General features: G+C 33.4%; 1 pseudogene; it reads right to left on the bottom strand.

The window, feature by feature from the left end:
• Nucleotides 1-5,591: 5,591 nt before the first annotated feature.
• The window catches only part of LOC119596488, a 5,755-nt pseudogene continuing 1,798 nt past the window's right edge, over nt 5,592-9,548 (bottom strand).

The raw sequence follows: 9,548 nt of genomic DNA, 5'->3' as shown, positions 1-9,548 counted from the left end.
TGTATTTTTATAGGGCTGTCCCACCTACAAATTTGGGGTCTGAGGTAGCCAACTCTCAGATTCAAACTTGGAAATCCCCCACTACGTGAAGCCAGACAAGAAGCACGGTCGACGTGGTTCTCTCTTACTCCTTACTCCCCTAATACTGCTCAATTCTACCCAATTTCTCCTAAACCCAACCCCCCCTACCCTCTAAAAAACCCCCCCTTTTTTCACCTCCTACCTTCCCCAGTCAAACTCTTTTGCCATCCTAAATCCAGACACTCCAATTTTTACTACAGATATCTCAATCACCAACCAAACCACCCAACAAACCTTCCCTCTCCCTCCCGCACTACCCGTAACAGACAGAACAAAACGTTCCACCCCCCTCTTCCCCCCACCACACAATCACTTCCCACCTTCCTTTACTCCTTTGCTTGAGACACCAGTCCTCTCTCCCCCCCCTCCAAAGAAAAACCTATATCCCCCAAACCTCCCAAACCAACTTCAGAAGAAGAAACCATTGAAAATATTCAAGATTACCTAATGAAAACTGACACTCAACCTCCCCAAAACTTAAAAACTCCTGCCCCTTCCACACTCCAAGTACTGCTGATACCATCCTCCTCCTAACCCATATCCCCCCTACACCCTAATCCTTCCTACCCCCTCCCAACACAGCCCCCCTCTCCCCCCCGACCCCACCCCGCCCACATTATCCCTCCCACCATCCCCTCTAATCCCTTTCCACTCCCTCCCTGGTACCACGTGAATCCCTTATGTCACAAATACCCCTTCCTCATCTCCTAATACCCCTCCTATAAAACACAACTCCCACAACCTCTCCATCTCAGACCTCTCAGTCCTTTTCCCACCCTCTAGCTGCTTCCCCCCTCAAATCAGTAAAGTATAACTATCCTTCATGGAATATTCGCGGTTTTCCGCTCCCAAAAAAGACATGACCTTTTGTCCATATCCTTTTCCTCTTATATCCATCTATTGTATGCCTTCAAGAGACCTTTCTAACACATCTCCCCAATACCCCAATTATCATTTTGTCTATCCCCACATTCCTTTAGTCTTCATCCATACTTATCAATCAGAAACACCTTATGTCACACCTCCCTTTCAAACCAAATGTCCCTTGGCACAGTTGTAATGTTTTCCCCTTTCAATCCCACACCATCCCTATTATCGTGCCCACGTTTGAACAACCGTTACCTCTGCTTTTCCCCCATCTTTTCCTCCTTCACCGACCTCCCAACCTATCGAAATCCTTTCAGAATCCCACACTTTTCTGCTTCACAACCTATTCTCTTTCCCAAACAATACAATATCCTTCATCTAATCTAACTCCTTACCACACCCGACCCCAACCCTTTTTACTCACCAATTCCTTTGCCCAGCTTAGACAACTAATCACTAACTCCAAACCACCCTTCCCCAAAAATTAATTATAGTGCTACATGACCTTAGATGTCTAGCCATTTCTCTTGCTTTTAAAACCATTAACCATACCTCCCCCCTCTCCCTCTCCCTTCCCCTCCCTCTCCCCCCCTTCCCTCTCACACGACTTCCAACACACCCCACACACACACACAAAACACACACACAACCCCACACACACACACACACACACACACACACACACACACCGCCACACACACACCAACACACACACACACCACACACACCACCACGCACGCACACACCACGGACCCACGCACGCACACACCACACACACACACACACACAACACAACACACACCAACACACCACACACACACGCACACACACACACCACACACCCCCACACACAAGCAATAAAAAAATAAAAATAGAAAATAATATGAATAATAAAATAAGTGAATGCATAATAAAAAATGAATAAAAGGCAGATTACACAGGTGGTGAATACACAACAAAGCATAAAAAAGAAATGTTAATAATAAATAATAAATGGTAATAATATGTAATAAATAAATAATAGTAAATAAACACCCATGACTGGTAATAATAAATGCCATCCATATGATCTTTATATTCGTCACACAACATGTACTTTAATACCACTCAAGGCAAGTTAATTTCCCTCTTCAAGAAGAAAATGCCGCAAGATATCTGTTACTAATCTTATTCAATAGTGTAAAATTAATGATGAGCTTTAGTTCAGTTGACTGTTAACCTTCGCACAAGATATAAGCGTGAAAAGGTAAAGACATTGTTCCTTGCTCTTTCTAACTATGCTGGTTTCATAAGCAGACACAAAAGGAGTAGTGGTCCCCTGAAAATGAAGCAAGAAGCAAAATAATGTTGATGATTTCTGTTGCTTTGACTTAATCTTTTACATTTTTTGTGATACTTTCTTTTTCAAGTGCCCTGTCCCATAAGGACAATGGCAATCATGGATTTCCATGATTTTCTTGGCAATTTAGAGCGGTGGTTTGCCGTTGCCTTCCGCCCGGTGTTTTTATCGAGTCACCATCTCTATTTGATACTAAGAAAGTTAATAAATCCACAAGGAACCATATGTAACTGCTGTTTCAGTACTGTAATCTTCACCAAAAATATATGATTTAATGAAGATTAAAATATATTCTCTAGTGAAATTTTTCATCCTTATTCACACCTACTTTCTTTCTCTACAGAAGTTCACTGACAGACACAGTAGAGTGTTTTGTCATTCAGACAAAATTACTTACCTACATCCACTTGGAAAGTTTGAAAGTTTGAAAGTTTGTTCTGATAAATTTGCTAGAACTTTAAAGGCTTCACTATATATGTATATACCATTCATAAATATAAATATAAATAAATACATGTACAGTCCCATTCACTTTCAAGTTCATCGCTGTCAGCATGTGAGTAGATTATCATGAACACAGACAAAAACATATTAAAGATATGCACATGTATGTATACATATGCTTATTGTTTTAATATCTGTATTTAGTATATATATATATATATATATATATATAATTATATATATAATATATATATAATATATTTTATAAAATTATAATAATATTATATATAATATATATATATATATAATATATATAATTTTTATATAAATATATTATATATATAGAATATATTATATATAATATTTAAATATATATATGGGCCGCGGTGGCCGAATGGTTAGAGCGTCGGACTCAAGACTGCCCATGACGGCAATCTGATTCGAGGGTTCGAGCACCGACCGCCGCGTTGTCCCTGGGCAAGGAACTTCACCGATTGCCTGCCTAGCCACTGGTGGCCAAGCTAGCCCAAGTCAAGTGCGGGTCCCAAGCCCAGATGAATAGAGAGAATGATTACCAAAAGGTAACACCGGCACTCTCCGTGGAAAGGAAACTGGGTACCCTACCACGTATCACTCAAGACATCACACATGAAACACAATTAAGTATCAGCTGTGACCACGGGCTCAGATGACCTACCGTAAAGAAGATATATTAATATATAAATAATATATATATAATAATATATATATATATTTTATATTTTAAAATATTATATATATTATATATATATTATATATATAATATATATATAGATATATATATATTATATATATATTTTTGCATAATATTATATATTATAATTAATAAATATTATAATATATAAATATATAGCAAAACACTCCCCCGTGCTGATACAATGGAAGAAAAACCCACAATACAATACAATCTAGATTCAATAAATCTAGTTTTTTGTTTTGTGGGTTTTTTCTTCAATATATAATATATATTATAATATATTAAATATAATTATATATAATAATATATATAGATTAAATAATATAATATATAATATATATTATATAATTAATAAATATATAAATATATTATATATATATTTTATATAATAAAATTATATATAGATATATCTATATAATAATATATATAAAATATACATATTATATATAATATATATATTGCACGCCAGAGGTCTTTGTCTCTGTGCAAACATGTGTTAACATGAAAAGGATGACCTGGCTTGTTAACATGAAGGACTTGGCAAACCGACGCAAACGGCTGTGAGCGGAGAGCGGAGAACAAGCCCAAAGAGACCATTTGGGGTTTGCTGCTCCTGTGAAGACCTCGTGTGTGCCTTGTGACCTATAAACTGTTTTGCCCTGTTATAGCTGTATCGTGCAGTGTGCCATGCTGGTGTCCCCCCTGTATTGTGCCTATAGAAAAGTGTCGGGTAATAAACTTGTGTAAATAAAGGAAAGACTGTTATTTTGTGTTTATTCCGTGCCCTGCCTTGCCCCGCGTTTCCCCTGTGGTGTTCTGGGGCGCTGTGTGGCTCGGGGCCCCTTGGAGCTGTTCAGTGTTCACGACCCTGTGGTAACCGCCGTCTGCCTAAGCCTGGCCTGTGTTGTGGTGGCAGAGAGAGACGAGGCGGTCGGCGTAACGATATATATATTAATAGATTTTATATATATAAAATATAAATTTTATATATCTATATAGATATATCTATATATATACTATATATACATCTATATATAATTATATATAAATAATAATAAATATAATATATAATTTTATAATTATATATTAATTATATATAACATATAACTATATAATACTAACTAATAATTAATATAATATATACTATATATATATAATAATATATAAATATTTTATGATATATATATATTATAAACTATAATATTATAATATATAATTATATATTATATTTGATCATATATTTTTAAAATATATATTATTTATATAATTATTTTATATATTAATATATATAATATATAGATATTTTTTAATATATATATATATTATATATATAACTAAAATTTATATATATTAATTTTATAAAATATAACCTATATATAAATTAATATATAATTTAAAATAGCTAATATTTTATATATATCTATTATCCAATTATTATTATTATTATCTATATTATATATATCATTATATCATATAAAAATATCTATATATATATATTTTATATCTATATATATCTATAATATATAATAATATATTATTCTACTAACTTCGATATCATAAAATTATATACATCTATATAAATATATATAAACCCTAAATATAAAAGATAATATACTAATATATATATTATATAAATTTATATATCATTAAAATAAAATATATATATATCTTTTCTATTATATATATTTATCATTTAAAAGATATATTTTATATAATATATTATATATATCTCTATAATTTTATCTATATATCTATTATTTTATATAAAAATATATATATATATAATATCTATATATATATTCATATTCCTTATATATATAATATATATATATATTAAATTTGTTTTTTTTTTTTTTTTTTTTTTGTTTTTTTTTTTTTTTTTTTTTTTTTTTTTTTTTTTTTTTTTTTTTTTTTTTTTTTTTTTTTTACTTTTTTACTTTGTCTTTTTAAAGTGTTATCATCCCCAGCAGTATGGCTTTGAAAAGCTCTTTACCTTTTTCTTCTCATATTCATTTCTGTAGACACAAACTTCAATGGCTGATGTAATAGTTATAAAATGAAATAAATTCAAACTATGATTTCCTGTTTTCCTTTACTTAAAAAAATACAATGTTGCACATATTATTCAATACAATACAAAGTTCATATTCAGTAACTTCAACTCAACCCTAACATGCATCACAAAATAGAGAGATTCAAGAGTCTTACCCATGACATATAAAATTAAAATTAATTTCAAGTGACCATAAAAAGCAATAGTTTTAACTCCTAGACATCAAGGTTCATGTAACATGCATTTCTGCGCAGCTAGGGTATGTTTATGGATATAAGAAGGACAGATGCCAGGTCATGTATAAAGGCATGTTAATATTTTGCGGCTGAATAAAACGTGTGCCAAACAAAGATTATGGTGAATCAGGACTTCTTGCAGGAAAAGTCAGGCACAGAGAACACTGGGAACAGGTAGGAGGATAGGTGTAGTAGGTGGAGGACGAGTGGACAGGTTTGTAGGATGTGGACAGGGTGAACAAAGCCCGGCTTCTGTCTACCATAGCCAAAGACGTGCCCCAGATCCGACAGGGTTGTGCTGGGATTAACCTTGTGTCTTTCATCAGGTGCAAAAACTAACACCTAGATTTTCCTTTCTTTATATAAGAAATTTACTGGCTTAAAAGTCACAACTAAAAAAAAAAAAAGAAAAAAACAAAGAAAGACAAAAAAAACAGAAAACAAGAACTTAACATGCAAAATCCAAATACACTTATTTATTTGATATTAGATATCTTAAAAAATACACTTCACTTGAATGCCACAAAGCTAAAAAGAAACATTATCATACCAAAACATCCTGACATTCTCGTACACTATAAATAATACATAATATTCACATTCAGACCGTATCATATTACTAAATCACATTTGAAAGTAAAGCAACATCCACAATAAACTCACAAAGAAAAAGATTAACCTGCATGATGAATTTGCAGCAAAAACATTTTCAGCATTTTAAGCAGACACACTAGTTACCAAGACACAATCTTACTTTAGTCAATGTGACAATATAGCACCTTCAATATTAAACAAAAAACATGGGGTAAAGGTAGAATGGAGATTATAACACGACACATTTCTTTCAAAACCTGTAACTAAAGTAAGCACTGGGACTCTATCTGCTCATATATATATATATAGAAAAAAAAATGAAGAAAAGAGAATAAAATGAATATATAAAACACCATGAAACATCAAAAGGGTTGATATTAAAGTTCTTATTCAATCATAAGCTACCTAGAGGCAATTTCCCTAACCTTCTTAATCTTTCGATATGCAGGTCGTGCAAGAGTTTATTGAAGCTAAAATACTGATTGTTTTCAGTAGGATTCATATTGGGGTAGGCTATACTAAGAGATTCCGGCATATCTCTGTTTAATATTTCCGTTGCCAACCTGTCTATTTCATGCACGTCTCCAACATCTTGTCCCGCACCATTCATCCCTGAGTTCAGCACGCCGTTTGTCAGACCATTATGTAAAGGGACATTTGGTAAGTTTGTTGGTCTCCCTGAGTTTACTGGTTTTCAGGCAGTTGTGTGAGGGTAGTAGGTACGACAAGGCTGGGTGGCGTCGCTGTAAGCAGGCCAGATGAGTTGTCCAAGTGCAGGTTGTTGATGCGTTTGGAGAGAGGCTCCTCCTCTGGGATTTGATTTCTGACTCTCTTCATTGCAGAGCACACCGCTGGCTATCTGAAAGAGTTGAAATTTTTATTATCTCTTAGATTTAAAAAAAAAAGTGTGTATATTTTTTATATGAAAATAGATGAAATGTCTAAAATTAGTTATTATACTAATATCAACTTGTTGGATAAAATGTCTAATATTTTTCAAATAAAACAACAATATATTTTCCTTAATAATCGCTTCCCTGTCTAGTTATCTGTTTGTATCTAAATACAAAAATTCAAAACCTTCTGGCTAGCTTCTTATTCTAGAGTAAACACAGTAAAAAAAAATATAATGAAATGGAAAATGCCATTTTAGTTTTTAGACCATTTTTACATTCTAGAAACCTACACATTACATTACACACTGGCAGATGTTTCATATACCTGTCCTGTTAACATGTGCAAAAGTATCTGGGGACAGAACTAACACATATGACATTATTCTTTTATAATCTCATTTAAACAGCCAGTACATCTGAAACTGTCTCCTAATAGAGAACACCCACTACACTGGTAATAGACTTAACGCCTTTAGAAGTCTCCTCTACCCCTACCCCTATCATTTTCCAATTCAGAACACCCTCTTTCTCTATCCCTACCACTTCAATTTGGAGTAAGGATAGGGGAGGTGGTAGCAATCAAAACAATTTGTCATGCAGACTGCTCATTTGAGATACGAAACAAAATTTCATGTATGCCATTTGTACATCAAAGGTCTAATGCGTATTAACACATAATTGACGGGTAGCATTCATAGAGGCCAGGGCCTCGCTGCCGGGGGCTTATATCGTCGCCCGAGCATGCACAACCATTCATGCCAAATACCAGCATCCCATGCCGTTTCTTCGTAATACTACGAAGATATGTTGTATTTTCAATTTTCATTATTTTTTACAGTCTCTACTTGCCAAACTTCCAGATAAATCGAGACTGAAGGGTATTTTTTTTGTTACATAGACTCCATAGTTGATCATTATTCAGTCTATAGTCCGAATAAAATAAGCAGTGTGTGGCATCATGGAGTTGAAATTGTCGGTTTGTTGCATTTTTTTTGTTTGTTGCATGGTAAAAATGAGAAAGTGTTAGAACCGACTTAATCACACTTTCACTGGCAAAAAAATAATCTTTTGCCGTGATTGTAACAAAAAAAACTCATGGCATGTCCATGCATACTCTATGGCATGTGCGTACGTGCCCCCGGCAGATGGTCCCGCCATGCCATGGCATGTACGTACATGCCACCCGTCGGCAATGGGTTAAGTAATCTAAGACTGAAAGACAAAAAACAGTGAGTAAATATTGTAATTTCCTTTGTACTCTTTGGGAGCATGTCTGGTTGCATATTTTGACACAATGCCACCAGGGATGGCATTTACATATATGCCATGACCACTATGAGTTTCATTTATCAATGGTCTTTACACACAGATGCTCTACAAGTATGGAGTTACCAGTGAACAAGTAACTAGTATTAAATATCTCATCTCTTACTCTTTTCTTGGATTTTTGGAAATATTTTCTTTTATCTTATATTGCTAACAGTAATGTCAATAACATTATAATAATTATAAAATCTGTCATAATAATAACAGCAATATTGATAGCATTAGAAAAATAAAATATCTGAAAACTCAAAGAAAGGTGAAATTAGGCGAGTTCACAACATCTACTAATTGACTCCTTGTTGGCTAAGCTCTTGTGGTGCCATCTATGTGGAAAGACATTTCACAAAATACTAAAGAGAACAATACATCTTCCCAGCAACACTGGGTTAATGGTTAAAGTATATATTTTTTTTTTCTGTATCTTCAAACTCTCTTTAAAACATATAATCAATTCAAAGGATATAATTACATTCAAACTAAACTAAGCTCATTTTTACACACACACACACACACACACACACACACACACAAAAAAAAAAAAAGTGCGTACAAAAAAAATTGATTTCATATGTGCAATAAACCTATTTAATGATTGTGTTCCTAAGATATGTAAATCTTCAAATACATGTTTGCTTTCTTTATACAGTTAGTAAATTATTGTTCTGATACACTATCTAACAGAATCTACAACCTTACTTCATGTTTGCAAAACTCCTAACCCCTAAAGGAGGTACATATTATATTTTGGTAGGCTCAGGTGAAGACACTAAGAATATTGTACCTAAAGTCCATTCAGTGTGCAAAAACAAAGGAGCTTCTGATCTGTAATATACAGCTCATTTTTTGTACAAAATGAATTAAATAAACAGAAGTGAATGTTTTGCCAACTGATGCATCAGTTCACTACATAAGCAACACTAAATTACAAAAGCTGTATGAAGTTACATTATACATACTGGGACGAGAGGAGGGAAAA

The sequence above is a fragment of the Penaeus monodon genome, chromosome 38, assembly GCF_015228065.2.
Source record: "Penaeus monodon isolate SGIC_2016 chromosome 38, NSTDA_Pmon_1, whole genome shotgun sequence".
Lineage (NCBI taxonomy): Eukaryota > Metazoa > Arthropoda > Malacostraca > Decapoda > Penaeidae > Penaeus > Penaeus monodon.
The sequence above is the reverse complement of the archived record's forward strand: the minus strand, read 5'-3'. Positions and strand labels throughout refer to the sequence as shown.